Source organism: Anabrus simplex, chromosome 7 (assembly GCF_040414725.1).
Source record: "Anabrus simplex isolate iqAnaSimp1 chromosome 7, ASM4041472v1, whole genome shotgun sequence".
Lineage (NCBI taxonomy): Eukaryota > Metazoa > Arthropoda > Insecta > Orthoptera > Tettigoniidae > Anabrus > Anabrus simplex.
Genome location: NC_090271.1, coordinates 121,400,339 through 121,415,747, shown reverse-complemented (window position 1 = coordinate 121,415,747; position 15,409 = coordinate 121,400,339). Strand labels below are relative to the sequence as shown.

The 15,409-nt window shown below is 39.1% G+C and overlaps 1 protein-coding gene across 2 annotated transcripts in view; it reads left to right on the top strand.

Annotated features, from left to right (window-relative positions):
- Positions 1 to 15,409, top strand: part of Sap130 (Sin3A-associated protein 130) — a 284,469-nt gene that overhangs the window by 143,817 nt on the left and 125,243 nt on the right. The gene's annotated exons all lie outside the window — the stretch shown is intronic.

The following is a 15,409-nucleotide window of genomic DNA, read 5'->3' as shown; positions in this document are numbered from 1 at the left end:
TCTCAAGGCAATTTGATACGTGTTCCTTAAATAGAGGTTTTCTTAGAAAGAGGGTTCATGTAAAGAATGCAGTATATTAAATGAAATGGACCAACACAAAATTCTTATCATGGGATTACAGGAAATTAGAAACACTGACCAGGATGCCTTGGAATCTCAAGGGTACAGACTTTATAAAGCAGACGTGCCAAGTCTTCCGATTTGAGCAGGAGACTCCCGATTTTTCATCGTTCCTCCCGATCGCCGGGACCGATCTCCTGATTTTCAGAGCAGTATCAGTAATTTTCATATAATTTTAAACTCCCACGGATTTCCTCGTTCTATCGATATATGGCTGAGTATGGCTGGTCGATAGTAGTCCTAATAATGATACCAGATGGCAGTATGGGGCACGGTGGCCAGTCATATGCTCCTCTTTGGTCTAAAAACTGTCATTCTCTTTGCAAGCGAGTAACATTCTCTTTGGAGTAACCTGACCTCAGAAGTAGCATACCATAGTTTGATTTTGCCAGAATGACAAAGAAAAAAAGATGCGGTGTTTAAAAGTGCTTATAGGGAAGAGTTTCCGTGTTTGAGTGAATCCAGAAAGGGACCAACGTTCACATTCTGTACTATATATAGGTGTGATTTTTCAGTTGCTCATGGCGGGAAGTGCGATATACTCAAGCATATGCAAACAAAAAATCATAAGGAGAGTGTCCAGTGTATAGAAAGAAACCAGAAACTGAACTTTGCTTTAAAAACCAAGATGTAAATCCTGTGACGAATGACGAGGCGTTGTTCACATCATTTCTAGTAGAACATGACCTACCTGTAAATTGTGCCGATCACGCGGGACCTTTGTTTCGTGAAATGTTTCCTGATTCGGAAATCGCTAAACGATGTGGGTGTGCTAGAACAAAAACAGCGGCTGTCGTTACAAAAATGTGCAGGGAAGAAAGGGCGAGAATTGTATCACATTTGTAGGTGAATGCATTTTCTGTTGCTACTGATGGTAACAATAAAAGCGACTTGAAAATATATCCCATTGTTGTAACATTTTTTAGGCCTGAACTCAATGAAATTCAGAGTTGTCTACTCTCTGTGCCTAGTTGTCTACTCTCTGTGCGTAATTTAGAAGGGGATGCTACTGGAGCTAACATTGCCATCTTTTGCTCTCAACTTTTCGGGAACTCTGCTTTCCATTAAGAAACTGCCTAGCTCTTGGTGCTGATAATGCTCCAGTAATGGTAGGATTAAAGAATGGTGTGGCAGGATGTTTGAAGCGGAAAAATAGTAACATAATCATCGAAGGCTGCTCTTGTCACCTAATTAATCTTGCTGCAGAGAAGGGTGCGGCGTGCTTGCCTGTAAATGTAGATGAAAGTATAATTGATATACCATATAATCTCGAATACCACCCGCCACTGAATAAGACCTGCACCCTTATTTTGAAAGAAAATTAGAAAAAAAAGTGAAGTGAAAGTCAAAATTATTTACAATCTTTACTAACACACATCAAATGATTAGAAAATACAAATAAAAGTAAACATTTCCAGAATGATACCAACGAGTTCATCCATCATCATCAGTATCAACTTCGGAAGTTTCATCACCATCACCTTCCCACAAAATGTCGTCATCGCTGCCATCCATAGCATTAGAAATGCTACATTTCCTGAAGCTCTTTCGTATGAGGTCTCCAGGTATACGATTCCATGCCGTCAAAATCCACGAACACAGCAGCTGAATGCAACCAGTTGTCATCAGTGTGTGATTATCAGCCACCATCCATTCTGTATAGAGCTGTTTCAAGGCTGTTTTAAATGGACGGTTCACGCAGACATCCAGCGGCTGGAGCATAGACGTCATCCCGCCCGGAATGACTGCTAGGTCGGTTTTCCCATCCTTGATATGTTTCTTCACAGCATCTGTTGCGTGGCCGCGGTAACTGTCGAGAACAAGCAAGCTCTTTTGTCCCAATAATGCACCAGGGCGATATTGCCAGACACACATCACCCAGTCTTCCTCAAGTGAACTGTCCATCCAGCCAGAGTTCTGAGATCTGACAATAACACCAGCGGGTAGATTTTTAGGATGCGTCTTTCGCTTGAGGACAATGTACAGCGGCGATTTGGATCCATCGGTGAGAATACACATTACCGTACACCATTGTTTTTCATTACCACCTGTTCTAATGGTAACATTTTTTGCACCCTTAATATTCACAGTCCTGTCCACTGGCATTTCAAAGTAGACTGGCGTCTGATCTGCATTTTGCATATGCATTTTCCTTCCGCAACTGAATTATGTGATGCTGAAACGGCAATAAATTCTCATCGTAGGCACCAGGAAGACGCTGTGAAATTGAGGTACGCCTTCGTACGCTCAACCCATTTCTTTTATAAAAATTACAAACCCATCCTCGGGTTGCCTTAAACCCTTCCGTTGAAAGTTCCTTTGCGATCTTTAATGTCTTTAGGTGACACATTTCGGTTGACACACCATATCCCAATTCCCACCTTTCTGTCACATATTTCTAAAGTTTTTTCAGTTTCCAGAAACTGTACACTCAATCCACGAAAAACTCTACGATCACCACTACATGTTAATAGCACATTTTTCTTCTTTCTCCAATCGCGAGTACACGACTCGTCAATATCGTATTTCCTACCAGCGGCACGATTTCCAATAATTTCGGCTTCCCGAACTACTTTCAGTTTCTCACTCGCAGTAAAAGAACGCAAACGCTTTGTGAAATTCATGTTGATCCTCTGAGAACGTGCGTGAGACTGACGCCAAGCGCGAAAGTAGCGTATACTGAGAGCGGAGAGAGCATTGTTGCTAAGCCGCGCCGGCGGTGCTGCCCGATTTACACACATTGGAAAAAATAAATTTCCCAAAATTTTAAATAAGACCTGCACCCAATTTTGGAAGCAATATTTTTGAAAGATACAGTGCAGGTGGTACTCTAGATTATATGGTATTTTATTATCTGGAAAGGAGTGCAGAAAGGAAAGAAAAATTCAGAGAATTTCAGACTTTACACAACACAGAGATCAGGAAAATTCTGAAGCATGTGCTTACTCGATGGTTGTCACTAAGAAGGTGTTTAGATAGGAGTTTGTTGCAGTGGGACCCTTTGGTTACTTTATTCAGGAGTGAAATTGTGAGGAAGGATTCTCAGATGGGAACTTTGAAGACTTACAAAATTCCTAAGCACAGTTTAAGTGCAGATGTGTCTTGTTTGTCTGAAAAGGTGAAGCATTGTCATAACTAGGACCCGGATGTTTAGGTGGCATAAACCTTCACTTTAGGTTTTTGTATTCTTAAAATAGGTTATTTTTGGTTTTGCCTCCAGGCAGCAATATTTTTTGGTTTTGGTAGTTCTGTAAAATTTATTTATGTACTTATTTCACAAAAGTTTACATTGTCATATTCATAAAAATACACCGAGAATACACTGTACTGTTTCCTTTGTAAGTTATTTTTTGGTATTGCAGTAAATAACAACGTACATACCCAAATTGTCTGGCGTAAATGATTTCCTGTTTTTACAGAACACATTCTTATATGACGAAAAAGTTCTTTCAATGGAACATGTCGTCATTGGAGCGTAGTACATAGATGCTAATGCATTAGGTTGTAGGGGTAATTTTCCTGAATACTTTTCTCCCTGTAATACTGAATTGATGACTTTAATATCTTCAAAACCAGGATTGCATTGAATCTTCTGCAACTTCAAAGAACATGCCACTCCCAGTGGCCCAGGTATTTCTCTTCTGGAAATATTCCCAATGATATCCAGGGAATCTTTGAGTGGCAAGTTTGCACCTTCCAACTGGAGAATAGCTTCTGGTATAAAACAAAAATGTGTCTTAATATATGCTAGGGAAGCAATGAGGGTCGGGCACTCGAGCGATTTCTTGGCCTTTGCGATGCAGGAAGCTTCTCTTTCATCCAAGTCATTGACAACATTTTTAATTCCTTCTAGGTGCTCAGCATAGTAAATAGCAGCAGACAGCCAAGTTCCCCAGCGGGTAAGTATCGGCTCAGGTGGAAGAGGTGTTGTTGGTAGTTTCTCTTTGAACAACTGTATACGTGTTGGGGCTTTGAGGAAAACTTTCTTGACTGAAGAAACCACGCTGTTGACGTCACTGAAGTTGCTTCTAATCTCCTCCACAAGGCGGTGCAGGCCATGGGCCAAGCACGTAACATGTAGCATGCTCGGGTAGAAGGACTGTAGAACCTGCCCTGCCTTCAACATGTAAGCAGCACTGTCTGTCACTAACAAAAGGAACTTACTATCTTGATTCTCTGCTGGCCACAACATGCGTAAAGCATCCCTCACAGCACAGGCTATTGTGCTGTTGTTAGTTTGTTCTATTTCTTTACAAAGAATAAGAGCGTTACCTGGTTCATTTTGATCCAGCTTACCTACTACCACATTCACAATGAAGCGACCGCAACTGTCAGATGTTTCATCGACAGAACACCAAATATAGTGATCGCCTATATCTTCTCTTATTTCATCTAATGTCTTCTGGTAAACAGGATGCAAATAATTCTTCCTTGAAGTGGATTCATTAGGTATACTGCGGCCACTGATGTCTCCTAAAAATGTTTTCATGGTCAGGTTACTTAGCACGTTCCATGGGACGTTTGCAGACACCAACGCCTGATGTAGGCGAAAGTTAAAGTTATCTTCAGGCTTGCCAACTGTGGAAGAAATAAATGTTTGCTTACTGTTGCTGCTGGACTTATTTCTGCTCACATTTAACCTGAAATGAAGAATCCAAATCCTAAGTACTCTTCAGTAAGCGAGCTAGGGTATTGCAATGCAGGTTTTAGATAAGAAGACTACTCGACCGTCTGTAGTGAAGTGTCCATCTGTAGCAATCCATTTTCTCAATAAGTGCGATTTAGGCACTGTTTCGCTATACAGCAATTACGGTTAGAAAATACTGTGGGAACCAGTCACCACACACTCTGTTTACGTTCCTCCTGACCTTCTATCAGATGCATCAAGGAGCCACCAGATGTCACATATGTAATGGGAAGCATGGGATGTGCTTCATTTAATGGTAGGAACATGAACTATCTCTGTCCTACTGCTTGTAATTGCGATGGAAATAATTTTACAATGCAGGGAAAATAACATTCTTTATTTGAAGAAGGTAAAACAGCTATTTAGGTTATTTTAGGTGTCAACCCCTCATTTAGGTTTTTTAGGTGCAATGAAATTCACATATTCTGCTTCAGGAAGTGTGAAACGAACAAATATATTGAAATTTGTGAATTAAATAGCGAGGAAAAAAATAGGTTAAAACCTAAAAGTCTGGGCCCTAGTCATAACATTTCACCACACTCCTCAGTTAAAAGGAACACCCAGTCATCAGTTTCACTTTAAAAAAATGAAACTACTGATAACACTAAGAGCCATGCATTGTCACGTGAAGAACGACTGTTCATGTTCCTTTCGTCAAATTTACATAAATCGTTTTGCCTTTTTCTCTCAAGTTTTATGAATATCTTTGAGAATCCAAACGTAGCTCTTCAGTCAAGCATGCCGCACATCCACTTATTGAGGTCAGTTTTGGAGGAACTATTGAAGAATGTGATGGATGGCAAGGTTTGTGAAACCACACGTTATTAAAAGTTCCTCCTCTTCCCTTGATGTAGATTATCGTACTCAGCAAATCAAAAGGATGATTGTGATCTGGTGATAGGGAACTTGCATTTTAATGAACACCTTGAAGTCTGAGGAAAAATGCATATTCTTTAAGTCTGCTAGAAAGTGTTTCTCTTCATCGTGTGCCTACATGGTACACAAATTTCCATTCAAAGATGAAATTTTAATTAATGCAGAAGTTGCAAATATTTCTGTTATAAGTAAGGCATTATTTTCTAGCCTTAGATTTTTCATTAACAAGTGTCCAAATGTTTTGACTGGTGAAACGGAACATTTGGATAAAGAAACTGATATTCTGCACTCCCAGTTCTGTAACTTTCAGCTCGAAGAAACAGACCTGGCAAAAGGAAGAATTGATGTTCACTGGGCATTGGTAGGTCAGATGAAATCAGCTGATGGTGTACATAAATATGGGAGACTCTCTAAGGTGATGCTTGCTATTTTATCAATTCCACATAGCAATGCAGAAGGTGAAAAGGTTTTTAGCAGAGTCACAAAGACAAAAACGCAGTTCAGATCCTTGCTGTCTGAACAAACTTTGGAGAAACTTTTAACCTTGAAATCAGTTCAGCAAGGCAAGTGCTTTGAGCAAAAATTTAGTTCCAAGTTTCTGAAGAGAGCTAAGTCAGCTACGGGTGTGTTGAACAACAATTAGTCATAATGCGATTACCATGTTGAATAATGAGAATTCACATGTTCCTACAGTTCATGTATGTCCAGTATTTAGTATTCACATATAAATGATGAAATATATGTAGGCCAAATAGAGTTGTTAATGTATTGAATTATAATGAATTAGTACATGTTCTGCCATCAGTGATGTGTAGTAATACGTCGCGATTCGCTGCCAAATTTCTCCTGATTTTTTTACTTTTGAAAGTTGGCATGTTTTATAAAGGTATACCCGGGAAGAGAGTGATGAAGAATGTCCCACAATTTGGAACAGGATTTTTGGTCAGCCTTAAAATAATGAATTCAGTTCAAGAATTCAAATCACAGTCTCTATGACTCTCAACGCTTGCCTTAAAGGCATCTAATAAAATCTATACTATAATAAATGCCCATGCTCCCACTAATGAATAAAAACAAATCTTCAAAAGACCATGAGGAAACAGAATAATTTTTCGACCTATAGGACCAGACCCTAGATAACATCCCTAAACACCCTGTAAAATTATTAATAGGCGACTTCAGTGCTCAACTAGGCAAAGAAAGAAAATACCGTGACATCATCGGAAAATGGCCAGCACACAAGAAAGCAAATAAAAATGGAAAGAGACTAGTTGACCTGTGTAGTAACCATAACTTAATCTCAAAATCTGCATGTTTTAAAAGAAAACCTCAAAAATTCAAAACATGGGAACACCCTGACTACATTAAAGGAGAATGGCAAGTGGATCACATCTGCATGGACAAATACCACCACAAAGAGATCTATAACGTCAAAGTCCTCCGAGGAATAGACACAGGATCTGATCACTACATAGTTAAAATTAAACTCACTCCCCAGAGGAGACAACAAAAGTAAGCCCCTAAAATTAAAAGAAAAACAGATCCTACTCAGCTAATCAACAACGAAAATTACCAGAATGCACTGAAAAATAAAAATCACAAACAAACTTGAAGACTTAGTACACAACCTTAAATTGCAGAAGACCTGGCTCAATTAAACCACGTAAAAAAGCACCAATTGTGGAACAGTGAATGTGATGAAACAGTGAAGAAAAGACATCAGGCATGGGTATTACATCAGTCCCAAAAATCAGAAATATCCTATTAAAATCTAGTAAAGCAGAGAAAAGCAACTGCCCAAGTCTTAAGAAGAATAAAAAGACAGCTTCATAAGGACACACTGCAGTTAATTGAAGAACAATTCAATAAAACTGAATCAAGGGACTACTACAAAACCTTAGAAAACAGCTCCAAAAATAAGAACCCCCGACCCTACTAATGAAGGATGAAAATGGTAAGCTGGCTCGTAACAATGAAGACAATACAGAAATTCTGGCTAAATATTTCAACAAGCTTTTAAATTGTGAGGAGCCTACAGAACTCCTTCATTTGGACACCAACACTTCAATAAAAACACCACCAGAGAACATCAATCCCCCCACAATAAAGGAAGTCTACCAAGCACTGAATAAATTTAAAAACTACAAAATGCCAGGAGAAGAAATCTGGAAATATGCAGGAAGATCAGCAAAAGTTGCCCTCCATCAACAACTTGCCTCTATATGGATTAAAGAACTACCAGAACACTGGACAACAGCCCTTATTCACCCACTGCACAAAAATGGAGACAAAACCGACCCTAATAACTACAGGGGAATCTTGCTCCTAGACATAACATATAAAATCTTTTCAATAATCATTGTTAATAGGATAAGTTTACAACTTGAGAAAGAACTAGGAGAATATCAAGGAGTTTCAGACCATGGAGAAGCTGTTCTGATCAGATTATGAGTCTTAAGTTGATAATGGACTATAACGTCCGGCTCCATGGCTAAATGGTTAGCGTGCTGGCCTTTGGTCACAGGGGTCCCGGGTTCGATTCCCGGCAGGGTCGGGAATTCTAACCTTAATTGGTTAATTTCGCTGGCACTGGGGCTGGGTGTATGTGTTGTCTTCGTCATCATTTCATCATCCTCATCACGAGGCGCAGGTCGCCTACGGGAGTCAAATCAAAAGACCTGCCCCTGGCGAGCCGAACTTGTCCTCGGACACTCCCGGCACTAAAAGCCATACGCCATTTCCATTTCAATGGACTATAACAGGAGAAGAAACAGAGATATGGTGCTAATATTTGTAGATTTCAAGAAAGCTTACAATTGCATCCGTAGAGAATCTCTGTTTAACACCTTGGACTGCACCTCAAATTAATAAACATGATAAAATTGACTCTCACTAACACCAAATCAAAAGTTTAGGGGTGAAACATCAGAGACATTTGAAATAAAAACTGGACTGCGGCAGGGAGATGGGCTCTCACAACTATTATTTAATTGTGCTCTAGAAATGGTAATGAGGGAATGGTTTAGGAAATGTCCGCCAAAAATTAAGATTGGCCAATAAATCGAGACAAATTGCCTGGGTTTCGCCGACGATTTAGCATTACTAGCAGTGGACATGAAAGAAGCAAAAACCCAGATATCAGAACTACAAAACATTGCAAATAAAATTGGCCTCAAAATATCACTTGAAAAAACAAAAATTATGCCCCAGAAACCAACACGAGGAAAAGAAGTTACCATAAATGGTAATAAAATCAAAATAGTAACTCAGTTTAAATATCTTGGAGAAGTAATAACACATAACCTAAATGAAAAGATCTCAATCCAAACAAGAACAAATAGATTAGTTAAAGCACAAAAATTAACATGGGATATCTACAAAAAGAAATACCTATCAATAAATGCAAAAATAAAACACTACAACACAGTTATAAAACTGGAAGCTGTATATACAGCAGAAACACTGCAGAAAATTGAAAGGAGGATTGGAAGAACCTGCATCAACAAAAAATACCATGAAGATGGACAGTGGCAGATAATACTTAGTCATGTACAAAGAGCTAGAACCCATTACAGATACTATGCGTAAGAGGAGACTGGGATTCTTTGGACATATCATGAGGATGCAGGATTCGAGACTTCTGAAACAACTAGTACAACACAATCTCGTCTCAAAAAATACCACAACAGGATGTAAATGGGTCAGAGAATTAAGAGAGGATCTAAAGGAAATAGGCCTTACAACGGAAGACACCACAAAGAAGGTAAAATTGAATACGAAACTCAAGAATAGAAACCTCCACTTTACCCTTACACGAAGCAAACCAACAAGAACCATATTTTCAACTGAGGAAAGGGCACTAAGATCGGAGCATCTGAAGAAGTACTGGGAGGACCGCAAAGCCCGAACAATCCCTTCAAAGAGACCTGAACATTGGACTGACTAAAGTGATCCTAGCGGTCATAAAAGAAGAAGGGAAATGAAATAAAGGAATTACGTCCATAGCTAATTTAATGGTCATAATCGCCCAAAGAAGCAGCCATGGATGATGAATGAAATACCATATTTACACAAATAATCCCTGCATATTTTTTAAAAAAAATTTGAGACACAAAATTGGGGTACGGGTTTTATTTGCACCAAGGTTGGCAACACGCTCCTGGCTCATCTACAGTAGTTTTCGATATTGAGTGTACAGTTACGCTTTGTGTAATCACAGATGGAAGAAATTGGTACCCATACTGTATGTCATATTTAAACAGAAAACAATTCAGCCTTTCAATTCTAAACTACCTTTACATGTTAAAAATAGTATTTTACAGAGTAATGAAGTTCAAAATTTCTCCGCGTCACAATAGAACACGTCTTCTGGAATGTGCAGCGGTAGCTTTCCGCAGTTTCACTCACTTCAATGCGTCTATAGTTTGTTTCATATTTGAAGTTCGAGTGAAATCTTAATTCTTTTGTTTTCAGCATTTTAAGGAATGCCACAATAGCACATAGCAGGTAGTGTGCGGAGAAGCAGAATCCGCAAAAACTGCCGATGCCGACAGTTTGTGAAAAAGCCTGGCTCTTAATTATACTCAATTCATATGCACCAAACAGTATTGTCAATTACATGTTATAAATCTCATTTTCTTGGTCCTTATTGAGCTGTCATATAATATTTATTCAAAAACAATTTTTGATGGTGTCCATCTTTTCAATATTATTTATTTTTCTTTATAAGTAAAATCTTTACATTAACATAGATTCAGTTGTTGGGACATGATTCCCGCTCATTTAGAGCATCATCAGCCAGTTTCTCGACTCAAAATCTTTAATTACAACCAGAATTCTGATTATAATATTTTTTAAAAATTAAACTGTTTAGTGTGTTATTTTAAAATTTCTTGTTTAACAATATGTAAAACTATCCATTTGACTAGAATGATTACTTATGTGAAGTAGAATGCATTGATATAATGGTAATCATTAGATAAAAGTTCTGGGATACACAAACTGACTATGAATTTAACACGGTTGAATCACTTTAGCTAGTTATTTAAAATCAGTCTTATTGTGTATTAATATGATGGTTCTTCCTTGAACACGTATTCTTGATGATACACTTTAATGTTTATGTTCAAAAACTCTCTTATTAGGATGTTCTAACTGCTCTACTTCTGTTAACTCCTATTGAGAGAACATACTTAAAATGGATATCCTTATATGTACAGCCAGTTTGAATTTGTAAATAGTTGACTAAGTTGAACTATTTGATACTGCATTATCTGTTTAAAAGGGCAATATTGTACAGTTTTTTAAAAACTTTAAAAATCATTAATTGATTTTAACTGACATGTTGTCGATCTCGTGTCACCTCTGTAAATTCAGATTTATGCAAGTAAAATGTGTACAAAATTTTTTTTTTTTTTTTTTTTTTGTCATGTTGTTTATAGATGTTATTCTGTTAAAGTAGTGAGCTGCTTGTTGTTGGAGAGAGTCAAACAGGGAACTTCTCAATGTGTGCATATAAATGATGAGTTCAGGAACTTCAATATGAAGAACTGAGTTGAATTGAGTGTCTATAACAATAAGAAAAACGTATGTTTTGCTATTGGGAATGAACGGTGTTAAATTAAAAGTGAATGGCGTTGGAATATATCACTTACCCCCCTTGTCTCTCTCGCGGCTAGCTTGTCTTGGTGACAGTACTAGAACAACTGGCTGTAATTGAGCCTGCACTCCTCGTGTTGTATCTGTGTGCTGTCTGCGGAGGAAGGGGAAGAGCAGGCGAACGGTGTATTGGCTGGTCTTGGATGAGTATTCATTGTGGGTGGGAGTTCTTTATGAGAAGATTTATTGATGTTTATAAGTGCACTGTCCTTTATTTTAATTATTTTTAGTAATTGTGGAATTAAATCGTATAGAGGGGGTTTTCGTGTCTATTGTGTCATTCAAATTAAGGTTTTTATTGAAGTATTGATCTATAAAAATGTAGATATTTTCATATTCACTCATTAGTTTTCTTAAGTTGTTTAGTATTGTTAAATTTTGTTCTATTGTATAAGTGTGTCCTGTTTCCTTCATATGTACACTCATAGCTGAATATTTATTGTTTATTAGCATTGAAATGTTCCAAATATCTTGTTGAAAAACTATGGCCAGTCTGTCCAATGTACGAGGCTAAACAATTGGAGCACGTTAGCTTATAAATTCCTGAACCTGAGTGTTGATTTTTATTCAAATTAACATTGTTGTGGTTTAAAAACAAACTTTGATTGGTGTTCTGTGTTTTGAAAGCAATTTTTATATCTTGTTTATTGAATTGGTTAGATACCTGATATATATTGGAGTTATTGTATGTAAATGTGGCATTTGTAGACTTTTTTGTTTATCCTGAATAAGATTTGACAGTAGTTTATTTTTAACTTTATTGATTATACGATTAACCATTTCTAAATTAAATCCATTAAACTTAGCTATGCTTTTAACCCTTTTTCTCTCAGGCTATTTTTACCAGTCAAACCCAAAACACTCATACCTTTTTTTCATGATTAAGCCTGTGCATGTCAAAATGTAAAAAAATTGCCATATAAAGAAATCCCCAGATACAAAATTGAAAAAATCACAATAGTAAGCCATTCATTATAGTTTTAGGAAAAAAATATCCCAAAATTGTTCATGGCATTTTTTACTACAAAAAAATTGAAAATTAAAAATATATTACAAGAAATAAAAATCGGTTTTCAAATACTAAAAAAGTGATTTGTTCTTTAGTGATATTGTTTATCAGTCATTCTGAAAATCAGAGCATTTAATTCTGTATAACATGATGTAATTTTGTTTTTTGTATTCTTATTTAGTCATGAGTTATAGCACCTGACGTAAAGAACTGTACACGTACCTTCTGGAGTCTGCATTTATGTTTTTGCTGCACGTTCTGGAAGACGCGTTCTATCATGGCGCGGAGAAACTTTGAATTTAAATTACTCTGTAAAATAATATATTTTTAAAATGTAAAGGCAGTTTAGAATTAAAAGTCTGAAATGTTTTCCGTTGAAATATGACATATGGGGACAGTTTTGTTCCATCTGCGGTATAACTATACACTCAACATCAAAAACTAGATAGGCCTGGAGCGTGTTGTCAACTTTGACGCAAATAAAACCCACACCTCAATTTCGTGCCTCAAATTTTTTTTAAATATGCAGGGATTATTTGCGTAAATACGATAATAATACTACTAATAAGTAGATGTAAACACTTCATAGCCACTCCTCACAAGTAATAATAATAATAATAATAATCAACATAAAAATAATAATAATTCAAGCTCAATACTTATATTATCTACCCAAGGTTTAAAGAATATTGTTTTCAAGTTATATCAGTCTGTTATACTTGTGTCAATATCCGCTCTATAAGTTGGAACAATTTCCACAGTCTGTCACACTCGTCGACTTTGCCTTGGACGTAGATTGTATCTTCCTCGACGTCGCTGGATATGCTCTCCTCCTCTTGACCGGATTGTGCCGTGTTGGGGGTCGGGGTTGCCTCGCAGCCAGCCTGTTCCTTGATGATAGTCGATGTATTCTCATGACCAGATTGTGATGTGTCATTAGTAGTCTCTCCTCCAGGTGGACCCTTAGCAGTACCAGGCTTACTCTGTATGCGCAGCGATTGGGTGACTTGCCGCAACTCCGATGCGTGTACCTTGACAGGAGGGTTGGTCTTTAGTAAGTAGACCCCATGGCCTAGCTGCTTATCCACCTCAACGGGATCAACCTACTTAGGTGCTAGACCTGCGTGAAACCCTCCAATCTTATTACTGACTGGGTGGTTACGTCGCAGTACTTGTTGGCCTGGTAGGAAGGTTTGGGTCTCTTCAACATCTTGAGCCGCGTCGCCATAAGACCTATCTGTGTCGGTGCGACGTAAAGCAACTAGCAAAAAAAAAAAAAAAAAATCTTGAGCCTTGGCCTGGGTAAGGGATCTCTTCTCAGCCAAAGCTTGCTTCTCCTTGATGTCTTGCTGCTGCTGCTGCTGCTGCTGCTGCTGCTGCTGCTGCTGCTGCTAGGGAAACAGCTGCATCATCTTGACCAGAAGTGGATGGTGATGAATCTCCCAATCCCCAGTGCCGTATAGCTGTCAACCAAGGAACAGCTCCGCTGGGGAATAGCCAGTGACACGGTTGATGCGTCTTCGCAGGGCAAAGAGTGACTGCGGTATCTGACGGTCATACAGTCAAGTTCTTTGTCTATTAGGTGGACCCTTAGCATCCTTTTTAGCTCCATCGTTCCGTTGGATTGGCCGTTGGATTCTAGATAGGGGTGATCCAGTGCTCCACACCACATTTTTTCATCATTTGCTGCCACTTCCTTGACGTGAACTGACACCCATTGTCCAACAAAATACACCGTGGATAACCATAGTGGCTAAATACCTCATCTTGTAGAAGGCTGGTGATGCACCCCGTCATGGCTGCTGGTATCGGAAAGGGCTCAATCCGTCTTGTGAAGAGGTCGGTGATTGCTAGAAGTGCTGTTTTACCCTGTAGTGTTCTAAGGTAAGGACCCATCAAGTCGAGGGCTATGACCTCCCAAGGGCATTGCAGCCGCCTTCCTCGCTGACTGGGATCTGCCTTCCTATTGCTTGCCTTGGTGCAGGCACAGATGTAGCACCCCTTCACATAGTCCAGAATGTCTTTGCGCATGTTGACCCAGAAGAATCTTCGTCGAATAGACTGATATGTCTCTTCGCCTCCTGGATGTCTGGCTTCAGTGCTGTCGTGGAACTTCTCTAGGATGTCCATCGTGTGCCTTCTACAGATAACCGCTACTGCGGGCATGTCAGAGTGGTGTGACCTATACATTAAGAGTCCTCCATCAACTTGGAAGTTCTTGTAGCACATCTTGAATTCTCTCGGGACAAGTCGACTGCCTGTGTTCCGTCTCTTAATCCACTGTGCCATGGTCCTGCAGGGCTTGTCTTGTTCTTGCCATTGTTTAATTACTTCCAGATCAAGTTCCTTCATCATGGTCATAAGGGCAGGTTCCTTGGGCTCACTCTGGTGTTTAAGTGAAAACTCCCTCTCAACAATGGTGTTCTTAGCTTCAGGTTCCATCGCTGAGTGCCTGGATAAACTCACTGCTCCTATGTTCATCAATCCTGGGATGTGATACACATCAAAATCAAATTCTGCAATAAACAGAGCCCATCGCATCAATTTAGATTTCGGGCCAGAGACCAAGTTCAACCGTTTGAGAGTGACATTATTGGTGTAGAGCTGGTACTTCCTTCCCTTCAAGTAGCCTCTGAATTTGCCCATGGCCCACACCTTGGCTAAGGCTTCTTTCTCGGCAGTGCAGTAGCGTTGTTCGATGGGAGATAGCTTTCTGCTGGCTTACTCAGTGATGTCCCTTCTGCATCACTCCTCTCCTGGAATAACACTGCTCCTACACCGGAGTTGCTGTTGTCTGTCTGCAGGCACATCTTCCATTGAGGGTTGGGATTGGTTAGACTGGAAGCGTTGCATATCGCAGCCGTAATGTCTTGGAATGCTGCCTCCTCCTTGCTGGTCCATCGGAACAGACGGTTGTTATGGAGGAGATCGATGAGTGGTATTGCCTTCTCTACAACGTGTGGGGCGAAGCTGCTATACCATCTACACAAGCCAAGGAACTGACGTACTTGATGCTTGGCCGCAGGTGTTCGGCTTCTTCGGTAGCTCGATTCTTCTCT